Here is a 13,524-nt window from a genome sequence, read left to right as displayed (position 1 = left end):
AAGGTCCACATCCCCACCCAGGTAAAAGCTTAGCACGCGCTAAGGAATTAATCAGAATTTGTACTCACCCCCTTGTGGCTGCTGTGATGCCCTCACGTGCCCATCTATCTCCGGATAGGCCACCGCCAGGATGTGGATCATCAGGGGGGTTAGGGTACGACAGGCACCCCTTCCTCGTTGGGAGGCCAGCCCCAACTGGGCCTCCGCCATCTTCCTTGCCGAGCGGCACTGGTCTTCCCACCATTTGCAGCAGTGGATGCTCCGCCTGTCAAAGACCGCCAGGGTCCGCACCGCCTTGGCGATGGCACGCCAAATACCCTTTTTCTGATGGGTGCTGACCTGCAGAAAAAGATACAGCAGAAAAGGGAATTAGTTAACCGTCCGGAATGTCACACTCATGGCCCACCATATCCCTCCCATCCCCTGACGCTCATACATTGACCACCGTACATGCAGGACTCTGGCCAGGACGCCTCAGCCCCCCTACATGTGGCTTACATACACAGCACTCCATATATTCATGGCCCACGCATCATACTCACAATGTACTCACCTGTTTGTCTGGAGGACCATAGAGTAATGTGTACTGGGGTAGGACCCCATCCACCAGTCTCTCCAACTCCTCTGCAGTGAAGGCAGGGGCCCTTTCCCTAGACACATGAGCCATTGTCGCTTCCAGACACAGGTCACAGCAGCACTTGCAGTGTAGGTCCTCTCTTGTTGAAGGGCAGGTAGCAAGTGAGTGAAGAGATAGAAAATGGCAGTCATGTCCGCGGTGCTGCATACCCTCACCGCCGGAATACATCCCGTTGGCTCCTGGAAGCGATAGGGCCCAATGATAACCAATGCAAAGTTGCACGGCGGTCGTCCACCGCCTACCGCAATGGCACATAACGCCAGCAGAATTACCTCATTTCCACTTGTCCCTCCTCACAGGTCAGGCAGCCACCATTTCAGGGGGGGTACAGGCCATGGCACCTAACTGCGTCACAGCAGACATTGGCACAGCAACTGACTCTCAGATTCACATACTGGTTCTGTAAATATAGAAAAGCATCATTATTGCACTAGATGTGTGATTATGACCCTCTCCTCATGGTTTCCTCCCTAGGCTTCAACCGCTGAGGATGAATATGAGATGGAGACATCCTCCTGTGTACAGACCCCTGGTGGACCTTGCTACAATGGAGGACAGACACATTATACTAACATGCAGACTTGATCGGGCCACAATCCAAGAACTGTGTGCCCAATTGGAGCCAGACCTGATGTCAGCAATCCGCCAGCCCACAGGTTTCCCCCCTGTAGTGCAGGTCCCGTCAGTGCTCCATTTCCTGGCAAGTGGTTCCTTCCAAACAACAGTGGCTATGGCATCAGGGATGTCTCAGCCAATGTTCTCCAACGTGTTGACCAAAGTGTTGTCAGCCCAGCTTAAATACATGCGCAGCTACATTGTATTCTCCAAGGTGGAGGATCTGGCCACAGGAAAACCTGACTTTTACACCCTGGAACATATCCCCAACATCATTGGTCCCATAGATGGTACAAATGTAGCATTTGTCCCCCCCCACCCCGGAGAAATGAACAAGTGTTCATAAATAGAAAAAGCTATCACTCTATGAATGTGCAGATGGTGTGTTTGGCGGACCAGTACATCTCCTATGTGAATGCCAAGTATCCTGGCTCTGTGAATGACACCTTTATCTTGAGGAATAGCAGCATCCCATATGTGATGGGCCAACTCCAGAGGCACCGGGTGTGGCTAATCGGTGAGCCCAAGGCACCCACACAGTATATGTTGGTGTCTGGGTATGGGGTTGTCCCTAAGGGTTAGTGTGTGTCCCTTGATATTTGCTGGTGAATCTGGTTACCCCTACCTCTCTTGGCTACTGACCCCAGTGAGGAATGCCAGGACAAGGGAAGAGGAACGTTACAATAAGGCACATGGGCGAAGAAGGTGTATAATAGAGAGGACATTCGGCCTCCTGAAGGCCAGGTTCCGGTGCCTCCATCTGACAGGTGGATCCCTGTACTACTCACCCAAGAAGGTGTGCCAGATCATCGTTGCATGTTGCACAACCTGTCCTTGAGATGCCAGGTGCCTTTTCTGCAGGAGGATGAGCCTGGAGATGGTCTTGTGGCAGCAGTGGAGCCTGTGGACAGTGAGGAAGAGGAGGCAGAGGAAGAAGATGCGGACAACAGAAGTAATATCATACTGCAGTACTTCCAGTGACACACAGGTAAGACACTCTAACTTCACTTTACTTTTCAGTTTTGTGTTGGATATTGTACATGGCAGCCTGATTTCCCTATGTCTATGGCCATTTACTGTACCCTTTGGCAACTCTAAATTCAGATCTCTGTGGCCCACTCAGGCTCCTGGTATGTTTACTGCTGCCCACTAAAGGTCATACCAATATATGTCTAATTGTACATATGACTTGCAATGTTTTCAGAATGTTGTACTAATACACATTTCAATCAATTGACAGACTCCAGAATTGTATTTGTTCCAATGGTATTGATTTAAGTGCTCATATGTAGAGGGGGGTGTAACAGGCTGGGGTGATTGGTGTCCATGCAGGTCTGTGATGGGGGCTCTTGGATTGGTGTTACATGCAGGGCTTGGTTTTGGGATGGGTGGGTTGTGATAGTGGGGTATATGTGAGGTGGTGGAGTGATGGGGGTGAGGGTGGAGGTAGGAGTTTGTGATGGAATGCAAGTAGGGTGGGGGTATAGTAGTGAAGATATGTCTTACCAGAGTCCAGTCCTCCTGCTACTCCTGCAAGGCCCTCAGGATGCTTGCTCCTCCCATGTTGTTAGTTGTGGGGGAGGAGGTGGGGTCCACTGCCAGTCCTCTGTACAGCTACCTGGTGTCTTGCAACCACGGAATGCACCTTCCCCTGTAGGTTATTCCACCTCTTCCTGATGTCATCTGTTGTTCTAGGGTGCTGTCCCATGACGTTGACCCTGTCCACGAATCTCTGCCATAGCTCCATCTTCCTAGCAATGGACGTCTGCTGCACCTTTGATCCGAATAGCTGTGGCTCTACCCGGATGATTTCCTCCACCATGACCCTTAGATCCTCCTCTGAAAACCTGGGGTGTCTTTGGGGTGCCATGGATGTGGTGTGAGTGATATATGTGAGGATGTGTGGGGTGATGTGTGGGGTGATGTGTTGTGGTGTTTGCTGTGAGGTGCGTGGATGGTGTATGGGTGATGGTGTTCTGTGGCTCAGATTGAGTGGGTGCTCCTGACTTGTGTCTCTCTCTGTTCGCAATCTTTTTTTGTTGGTGAAAGGGTTGTGGGTAATGTGGGTGTGTGTTTTCTAGTGGTCTGAATGTGTGGGTGTGGTGTGTGTATGTGTCAGGTGTGTGTAGTTTGAATTGTCCAATGTGGTGGTGTTTTGTAAATGTGTGGATATTTTGAGCGTGGCTGTGTGTACAGCCAATGGTTTACCGCGGTTGAAAGACCGCCGCAGTGATTCATGAGTCCTGATACTGGGGGCGTATTCCTGTTGGTGTAACGGTGTGGGTTTTGGTGCCGCCAATTTATCACTGACCTTTGGGCTGGCAGACTTGTGTGGGTGTCTACATAGTGGGAGATTTCTCTGTGTGGGTCATAATACTCGTAGCGGTATACCACTGCGCTCAGAGTATCTTGGCGGCCGTCAGCACGACGGTAGGTGGCATTTAACACCAAGGTTGTAATGAGGGCCTTAGTGCTATATTCTGAAAGAGGTGAAATTATAGCAAAAAATAACACAATAATTTATAAGGACTGAGGGCCTCATTAGGACTTCGGCAGTCCTTTCACAGGACCGCCGTAGCCGCTGCAGGCAAAAGACCACCAGTAATGGAGGTCTTTTGCCCACACTATTAGGAGTTTTCCACTGGACCAGCGGGCGAAAACCGCGTATCTGCCCACTGGCCCAGTGGAAAACTCAACACAACATTGATGCTGGCTCGTAATCGAGCCAGCGGCAATGTTGTGGTGCGTCTGGTGCAACAGCACCCGTCACGCATTTCATTGCCCGTAATTCAGGCAGTGAAATGTGCAACGGGGCTGTCCATGGGGGTCCCTGCACTGCCCATGCCAAGTGCATGGGCAGTGCAGGAGCCCCTATGGGGACCCTGACACCCCCTTTCCGCCAGGCTTTGCATGGTAGTGAGACCGCCATGCACAGGCTGGAGGAAAGGGGACTCGTAATCCCCAGGGCAGCGCTGCCCTGGGGCATTGTGACCGCTGAGACCGCCAGGCTGTCGACAGGTGGCAACCTGGTGGTGCTAGCGATCAGACTTTGGCACATCTGCCACAGTCATAATAGGGCGGTCGGACTGCCCTGTCTGCGGCGGTCCGACTGCCATCGCGAGTGTGGCAGTCTTGAGACCGCCACACTCGTAATGAGTACTCATTCTTTTATGGCGCATTTGTCTGGCAAACTTATCACTGTAAATTGAGTCTGTGCTGTGTCTCATAATATTCTGCCAATTTATGAAGAACGTTTGAGAAAAGACCCATGCGCACTTTTGGTGCAGCACTAGATTTACACTCTTGTTTCAAGTGTTCAGTTCTTTATAGAACTACATTAAATCTATTTGATTTTTCAAATTCAGCCATTAAGTGTTTCTCACCTAACTAAGCCACCTCATCAGGGCTCTAAAATAATTTTCTGTTCTTTTTGTCATAATAATATAAAACATAATCCATGATAAAGCCTCAACTTCCACTTAGACGAACACAAAGAAACATGTTACTCCCAAAATGCCATAGTGAAATCAACTGTTCAAACATGTCTGCTGAATTTAAAGAATAAAACATGTCAATGATGAAATAAAGAATACACCTTTAATTTACAATCAACTATGGTTTCTGTATTTTTATTTTTTTAATTTGGTACTTAGGCCCATATTTATACTTTTTGACACAAACCAGTGTCAGCGCAGGTTTGCGTCAAAAAGTATAGCACTGGCTAGCTCCTTTGCAGGACGCCAGCCGGGCTCCATACTTAAGGAATGGTGCATGCCGGCGCTAAGGCCCGGTTAGCGTCAAAATACATGATGCTAACCTGGTAGTGGAGGCATAGGGAGGACTGGAGGTTGTGCAGGAAAGAATGGCACTAGTCAGGTTAGAGTAAAAGAAATTACTCTAACCTGACTAGCATCATTTTTTTGATGCACACCCCCAGAGGACATGACTCCTGTCTTAGTGAAAACCCCCAGCTAAATGGCCATGCCCAGGTGACTCATGTCCCCTGGGCATGGCCATTGGGCACAGTGCCATGTAGGGGAGCCCAACTTAGGCCCCCCTATGGCACTCTGAATATTATTTTTTTTAAACTTACCTGGACTTACCTGGGATGGGTCTCCCCAACCTTAAGTGTCCTTTATGTGTGGGTTCGGGTGGGTGGGGGTGTCCCTGGGGGCCCTGACCCAGGCATTAATTAATGGTGCTAAGGAGGCTTAATGCCATTACTTAAGGCCCTCCTCCTCCCGTGCCAGATGTTTGCACGGTAGGATAAATAAGGAGCTATGGCCTTTGAATCAATTTTTGCCCGGGAACACCTATCTTGCATCTCATTGACGCAAGGTAGTTTTCCACAGGCAAAACATGACTTTAACTCAAATTTTTGGGCGATAGACATGTCTAGCACCAAAATATAAATACGAAGTTAGGTTTGCACCAGATTTGCGTAAAAAATGACACATATCCAGTGCAAACAGAGTATAAACATGCCCTCAAGTGTTGCTAGAAATTCAAAAGTTACCTTTGCACTGTTGTGAGACCTGTAGCGGAGAAGAATAATCTGACCGATTATCTCCTACAGACCTCAGTGGCACGGAAGACCCGCCTTGCACTGAAACATGAAGATTTTAGAACACTGTCCACAGAGACTGTCAAACCTACTTACATAGCACAACATAAACACATTATGAGGAAGAGGACAAGGCAGGCATGATCTTAAGATGACTTAGCGCCAGAAAAAGAGAAAGAAAACCGTATCCCGTTTCTAATAGCCCCAGATGTAACATCGACTTGAGGCAGTGTGGCTATAGCTGCTGCTATGGTGGAGTAGCTGCAAAACATCTATTCTGTGAAATCCACTCAGACAGAGAGGGACCTAAGAAAATTCATTCACCTATGCCCTGACAGGAACTTAGCAGGTCCCAAGTCAGGGGTACCAGAGAAGGACCTAACACAGGAGGAGATCCAACTGGCCCTCACACAAGTGCAGTGAGGGAAAATCCCAGGTCCCAAAGGACTCGTGTTTGGAACTTCTCTAGAGAATGGCCAGTAAAACAGTGGCGCTACTATGTAACATGTTCATTAAGGCCCATCAGAAGGGCACTCTCCCGGACAATATGGACACATCAACAAAAGTACTCCAACTTAAGACAGTGAAGCCTAGAGAGTGCTAGGAATCATATAGGCCTTTCTCACTCCTCAATGCAGGAATGAAGATCCTAGCAAAGGTGTGGGCAAATTGGTTCAGGAGTGTAATACTGGACATGCTACACCCAGACCAGAATGGCTTCATGGCCAACAGATCCACAAAGCTTAGCCTATGATGTTTCCATAATAATATGGCTGCGGTGAGACAGAACCGCTCGCCATACCCTTCCTAGATGGGAACAAAGCATTTGATTTAGTGGAATAGCCCTTCCTGTTCAAGATCCTCAGGAAAATGGGCTTGGACACAAACCCTAGGACCCACTTTAAGGTAAGCAGGGTCCAACCACGTGAATTTCTGATACAACTGGGCACTCGCTAATGGAGAGGATGTTCATTCTCTTTTTAAAATGATTGCACTGCCCAGATTCGCATACATACTACAGAACAGACCACACACTATACCACATTCTTTCACACACTCAAAATATTATTGAGGTCCCTGCTATGGCAGGATGGGCCACTATGCTCACTATGCTAACTATATTCCAGCGCTCGACAATCAAAGACAGCATAGCACTCCTGAATGTCTGGAAATATTATGAGGCAGCACAAGTCAGAGTTGTTAACGACTGGGCCTGTGCACTCCTGGGCGACCTGGCATACTAACTGGACTGGGCAGCGATGGGTGAGCAGATTTACCACGTCCTATATGGTGGTAGACTGGCAAGTAATGCACCTCCAGCAACAGTTACGGTGGTCACCATGTGGTGCTGATTAACAAGAAATATGGGGTGGGAAAGAGACTGGCACCAAGGACCCCGATGTAGCTAGGGGCTACAATGGACCCAGTCAATGCACAACCAGGGCTCAGGAGATGGGACTAGTGATGACGCAGAAAAAGAAGGTCCGACATATATTCATACATATTGTATAATCAAAACATGTAATGTAGTGTGATTTTAGTAAAGAAAATAATGTACGAGGGAAATTGTGCCCTTGGGGTAGTTCGCCATCATTTGTAAACGAGCTTTATTAATCATGAAGTATTGGAAATGTAGTAATCCGTCATAATCGCAAATGTATGCCATGATTTCTTGTTTGAAAACTGTTTTGCTTAGCTTAAATTTAGTACAGGCTTTGGCCTAGTTGCTTGGTTTCAAATTCTAACTGCGTGATTTTTCCTTGAACTAATGAAACATATATTCTTGCTTGAAGTTGTATTTTTCCAGTAGAGCTGACTGGTACACTTATCTCCAAGGTTTCGTGCTAGGCCGGTTACATCCCCTTTGATACAAGGTCAGTCTCTGCAGGTGCGGACAATGAAGGTACAGATAGTAAAATAATTGGCAAACCATGATACAATTTGTGTTCCAAGGCTCCAAGGACAGTGTATGCATAAATGAGCGCTAGTAAAAGACAATTTTGATTGGACAATTTGAAGCCAACCTATGAACCCTCCAATGGAAGACCCTGCAGAATTTGGAATGTTTCTTACTTAAACCCACCGGACAAAGAGAAGTCAGCCATTTTCCTCGATGCCAGTTTGAAGCCTGATGCCAGACTCCATTTTGGACGACACCCTGATGCCCTCTTCTCTATCTGAGAGACAGAGACTTTAAGAATTCTCACCCTAGAGACTTTAACTTTGATTTGCCCCCGTCTTGCCCATGCAGTAACTTTGCCCCACTCTCCTTGCCGTTGCAAGGAAGCTTGCCCTTAACTTTCCCCCTTTGAAATTTGCCCCATGCTGATCAACCGGTACCTGAAGGACGAAGTCTTTTCTTGAATGCTGATTGTATTTGGTAAATATGAAAGGATAATTGTATTATGCATTGTGTTTTTCCTTTTAGGTACCAACTGCTATTTTGATAGGGTCCTAGCTAGAAGTTTTCCAAATTTGTGTTGACTAAATTCGTTTTGCATGAAGTCCCCCATGCCAATGCTAATTAGAGGTTAGTCGAGGTATTCATTCAATGTATCATGAAGAATTGAAATCTTGTTATTCTGACCGAATGTATGCAATTAGTCAAATACAGTTAGTCACATTGGTGATTTGCATTGCTATAACAGAGTGTATCATTATTCAGATTTTACGTAGATTGCGTTTCTTCCGCCGTTATGGACAGCTAGTAATGTTCATATACATATATCAATTGGTCTTGAGACATATATATATATCGTGCTAGCTTTGTTAATATAGGGAAATAAATTCACTAACTTTTAATAAACTGGTGTGGTTATTCATGACTGAAAGGTCATGGTGCGCCGAAATACCAATTGTTATTGATTTCTGATGTGTTATATTGATCTATTAATTGAGTACTGATTACCGATTACAACAGATATTGATTATTGATCTGAGTGACTCGACTATTGAGGATGAGGAGAGCCCGACTCGGTTAAAAGATTCACCGACCTCCAACGTGTCCAGGTACAGGTAATTTATAAGGGCTGGACGCGTTATCAGTAGATGGTAGCAGAGATTGATGGTTTAGCCCTTTGGGACCCCATCCGAACAATAGACAGAGTCAGGTTAGAATTTTCATTGATAAAACAAGTTGGAGAGATGATGATGCCCTAAGTCCCCAATGACTTTCCCGGGATCTCGGAGCTTGCGAATGAGGAACATGGAGGTATGAGAATGGTCTCAGCGGTTCTAGTGACGGTATGAGTGAAGTTAGGGTTTCGCGCTTGCACAGCTTATCGCCGCAGATTAATTGAGAAGTTTGTGAGGATTTAAGGGGTTAAAAGATATTAGAGGAGTGTTACTCCAAAGGTGTGAGATTAGGGAAGTCGTCGAACTTCACGTGTGTGTAGCGCTTTGAGCAGAAAAATTGTCCATGTTGTTGTTGATGTTGAGACGGGCCCTGCGAGGTCAAGAGACTCCGGAGTATGTTGAAAAGTGTATGTGACACTTGTTTGATGTTGTGATCTCGTCGGTTTAATAGGTTGATCGGGCGTGGTCAACAAGTCGGTATGAAGGTTGCAGAGTGAAAGAAAACTTCGACTTTGAGATTTGACGAATTCTAAAGTGCACTAGAATAGTTCATTGATCAGTTGAGAGTAAAGTTTGCGGGTCAAATTTTGCTTGCGAAAGTGGGAAACCGAGAAAGATGGAATAACTGCCGAGGCTAGTGAAAAATCCCTAAGGTTTCTGAAGCGATTGTATTACCTTTCCTGTAGTAAACCGACAGATCTGTTTTATTCTTTTGGTTAAGTGCTCGCGTTATAGTGCAGAAATTAGTTTATGAGTGAAGCCGAATGAAAAGAGGACAAGCCGCAGGACTTTGTCAGCCGCAGTGTGTGAGTGTGACGTCACTAGGAGCCGCGCTGGGATAGGTCGGTTGGTGAGAAGGGTCGCGCACGGATTGGACGCAGTCTGTGAAGCGCAATTGGAAGGGGAAAGGCCAGCGAAGAGTATTCCAGGAATTAAAGTCACTTATTGATTACATATTTTAGAAAAACAAAAGACGGAAAGATGAAATTATTCAAAGCATTTAAGAGTGCCATGAGGGGAGATGTTTATATTAAAGCAAATGTAGGAGAAGAAACACCGCCTGAGGGTACACCAGCTTACATCGTCATTGAAGAAAAGGGTGTAGCGTCATGTCTTTGGCTAAAACAATGGTGCAAATTAACAGAAAAACATGGAAGTGTAGCGTTCCCTATCCATGGGTCGTTTAACCTAAGGGTTTTAGAAAATCTGAGATTTGCGCTATACGACATGAAAGTACCTCCAAGGCCAGCACAGTTTGAGGCATTAGCAATTTGGGAGCTAATAGCTAGAAACCAACAACAAAAGAAATTTGAGACAAGAATAAGAAAAGTAGAAAAGACACTAGCGGATGCTAGATGGGACAGCACACAAAAGGTTTGGAGATCAGACGTATTGCAGGGAATTAAATTGTTTCCAGCGATTACTGATGAAGCGGAGACGGAAGGAAGGAAAGCCACCTGTAAGACAAACAGGAATCAGTCCAGAGAGGGAGAGAGCAATAGAAACTCAAAAAGGGGAGACGAGTCAGATGATGAGGAGTTCATTATACAATTGCTGAATGATCGCCCACCACCATACGTGGAAAGCGAAAAAGGCTCAAGCATTAGTACTCCCCCTCCAGAACCAATACAGGGTAATGTAACACCAAATTTGAGAATATCTCAGAGGCCGAGCAGCTCTGACATGCCTTTCTCACCACGAATACCACGGATTCAGAGAATGTACCCAGACGTGCCAACATTGAAACCTACTGATAACTATCAGCCACAGGTTCAAAGGCACTGTTGCGATGAGCATAATGTGGGAATGACTTCCGATTCAATGGCGCAGGGAGGACAAAACTATCAGAGACCGACATTGATTCAAGCTGAATCAACACAGTTCTCGATGCCCCAAAAGCAGACACAAGAAGTGCGAGTAGTAGAAAGCCAGTTAGGTATGCCAGCAATGATGAACCACAATGTGGGGATTAACATGCCACAGAATTCGGGGAACAGACAGAATCCAGATGCAATATCTCTACCTATCACTGTAGGTCCACCAGTACCACTGTACATACAGGCAAATTCAAGCACCAGCGACCAAGGGTTAATGATACAAAATGGGACAGGGAGAAGATGCATAGAAACCACTCCAGAGACAACTCCGATAGCGGCACTGCCAAATGGATCTAGGTCCTTGTTGGAATTTAGTCCAATTCCAATTTGCGCTCCGTCAACCGTGGTAAGGTCACATCCACCACTATTAGTACCGTTAACCTCACAGACTGAAACATTACAGAAACCGTCAATGGCAGTTGATGTAACTGCTACATTGATGGGACTGAACGCGCAACAGTTAACACAATGGTTCAACAGCCTGATCTCCCCGCAGAATACATCAAGCGGGAAGGGAGAAGAATACCTGAATAAAATAAGGTTGGGCATGGAGGCAGATGAACTGGTAGAGGGAACAATGGGTTTGAACAGATTAGAATCATGCACAGAGGAAGAACTAAGATACATGTGCCCTAGGATTACAAGAGAAGTGAGCAACATACATAAGAAGTTACAAGAAATTGCAGACAGAAACAAGATCGATATAGGTAAGACTAAACACCTGAGCAGAAGTTACAGGTTAGACTTTGAGACAAAAGATTTTGAACACATGAGATCCGCAGGGATGAAAACACACCTTAAAGAGATACTGCAGAGTGCACAGTTCTGGAGATGTTTAGACAAGTGGGAAAGCAGGTGGGTTAAGAAAAAGGATAAAAAGAAGGAAAATACTTCAGAACGAAATGAGAAAAAACAACAGAATGATGATCTGATAACCATGTTACCAATGAGAGAGACAGCAGGGGGAAAACTTGTGCATGTACCATGGCACAGGTGCGATATTCAATCCTTTACGGATGACTTTCCCAAATTAAGAGAGAAGCCGATTGAGTGGTATCAACAAACGGATAGATTTGTGAAACTCGCGAAGTGTCTCTGGGAAGACCTGAATACCTTATTTGAAATTGTGGTTCCGGCTGATTTGTGGGAAGATTGTAAAAGGGCTGTAGGTTGGCCGACGAGTGAACCAGAGAGAGATAGGGACACAGGTGTGCCATCACCTATGGTAATGAGTTTGTACCACAAGGTGATCGAGCACTTGAAAACCAAGGTTGCGTCGAAAAATGTGGATTGGCAAAGGATTGACAGGACCGCTCAAGAGGTTAAAGAATCTATACACGCGTATTATGAGAGGTTGTTGAAAGCGTTTAAAAATTACAGTGGCACGGAAACAATTGAGCCAAAAGACATGCTCCATTTTGTGTTCAGGTTTGTGGAAGGGCTGAGACCCGAAATTAGCCAGATGATTAAATCGCATTTGATTTGTTGGCAGTCAAAGTCGATCGATGAAGTGTTGAATTATGCAAAATACTGCAGTGATGAGATTGAGACAAAGCAGAAAAGATTGAAGGAAAAGGTGATGGTGATGCAGCTCAGAGCAGCTCAGACAGGTTTACAAGGTTTGCAAGTTTTTCAACAACAGATGCCGCAGCAGCAGCAACAGGGAAATGCTATGTTTCAGCCGCAGATGAGAGGCAGAGGCCGAGGAGGTTTTGTGAATAATGGTCCTGATTTGAATACCGTTATGATTCCAAATGGTATACAGGCAATGAAGAAGGTGATGCCATGTCACACGTGCGGAATCGTCGGGCATTGGAAACGGGAGTGCCCAATGATGGTGCAGGAAAGTGTAGGTCAGCAAAACAATGATGTCAATGCATTCCAGACTATGAGAGGACAAAAATTGAGAGGTCCGAACCCAAATTTTCAAAACAATATAAACCAGATGCAGGGTCTACAACCCATGCAACCGCAACAGGTGCAAATGCCTCGTGTGCAAATGACACAATTGCAGCCAATGCAACAGCAGTTTCCTATGGTACCTAATCAGCAAATGCAAATACCCTTAGCACCAATGAATCAGCAGCAAGCAATGCTTCCTCAACAGGTCACGGGTCAGGGAATGAGTCAAAATGACACAGTACACCAATTCCCACTACACAGCGAGAATGGAATAAACGATGCATGGGAGAGTGAAAGTTCAGATGAGGAGGGAAATTGTGTGCTTGCAGCATCTTTGGAAGTTGATCAAAAGGGTCCGTATGTGGAGGGAAGAGTTATGGGTCATCGCGTTTCATTCTTGGTTGACACAGGAGCTACACGTTCCACTGTTAGGAGCATTGAAGTGCCAAATTTGCCACTTTCAGGGAGAACAGTTCAAGTAGTGGGAGTAGCAAACAGGTACCTGACGAACCCAATCACAGATCCAGTACAAGTCAGAATTGGTAACTATCAAGGGACACATAATTTTGTGGTATGTGACTCAAGCCCGATATCACTGTTAGGGAGAGACCTATTATGCAAATTGGGATGTTCGATTATGTGTTCAAATGATGGAATCAAAATTCAGACGAGCAGTGATGGGGAAGAAGAAGATAGTGTAGAAGGGGACGAAGTAGAAACTGTCGATGAAGAATATCCCCTGATTACCCTTTACCCAATGATTACTGAAGCAGATATTCCTGCTGAGTTACAAGAAACAGTCGGAAAAGAAGTGTGGGATATGACAGGAAAAGAGGTGGGATTGGTGAAAGGAG

Source organism: Pleurodeles waltl, chromosome 9, assembly GCF_031143425.1.
Source record: "Pleurodeles waltl isolate 20211129_DDA chromosome 9, aPleWal1.hap1.20221129, whole genome shotgun sequence".
In the NCBI taxonomy this organism is placed as follows: Eukaryota; Metazoa; Chordata; class Amphibia; order Caudata; family Salamandridae; genus Pleurodeles; species Pleurodeles waltl.
The sequence above is the reverse complement of the archived record's forward strand: the minus strand, read 5'-3'. Positions refer to the sequence as shown.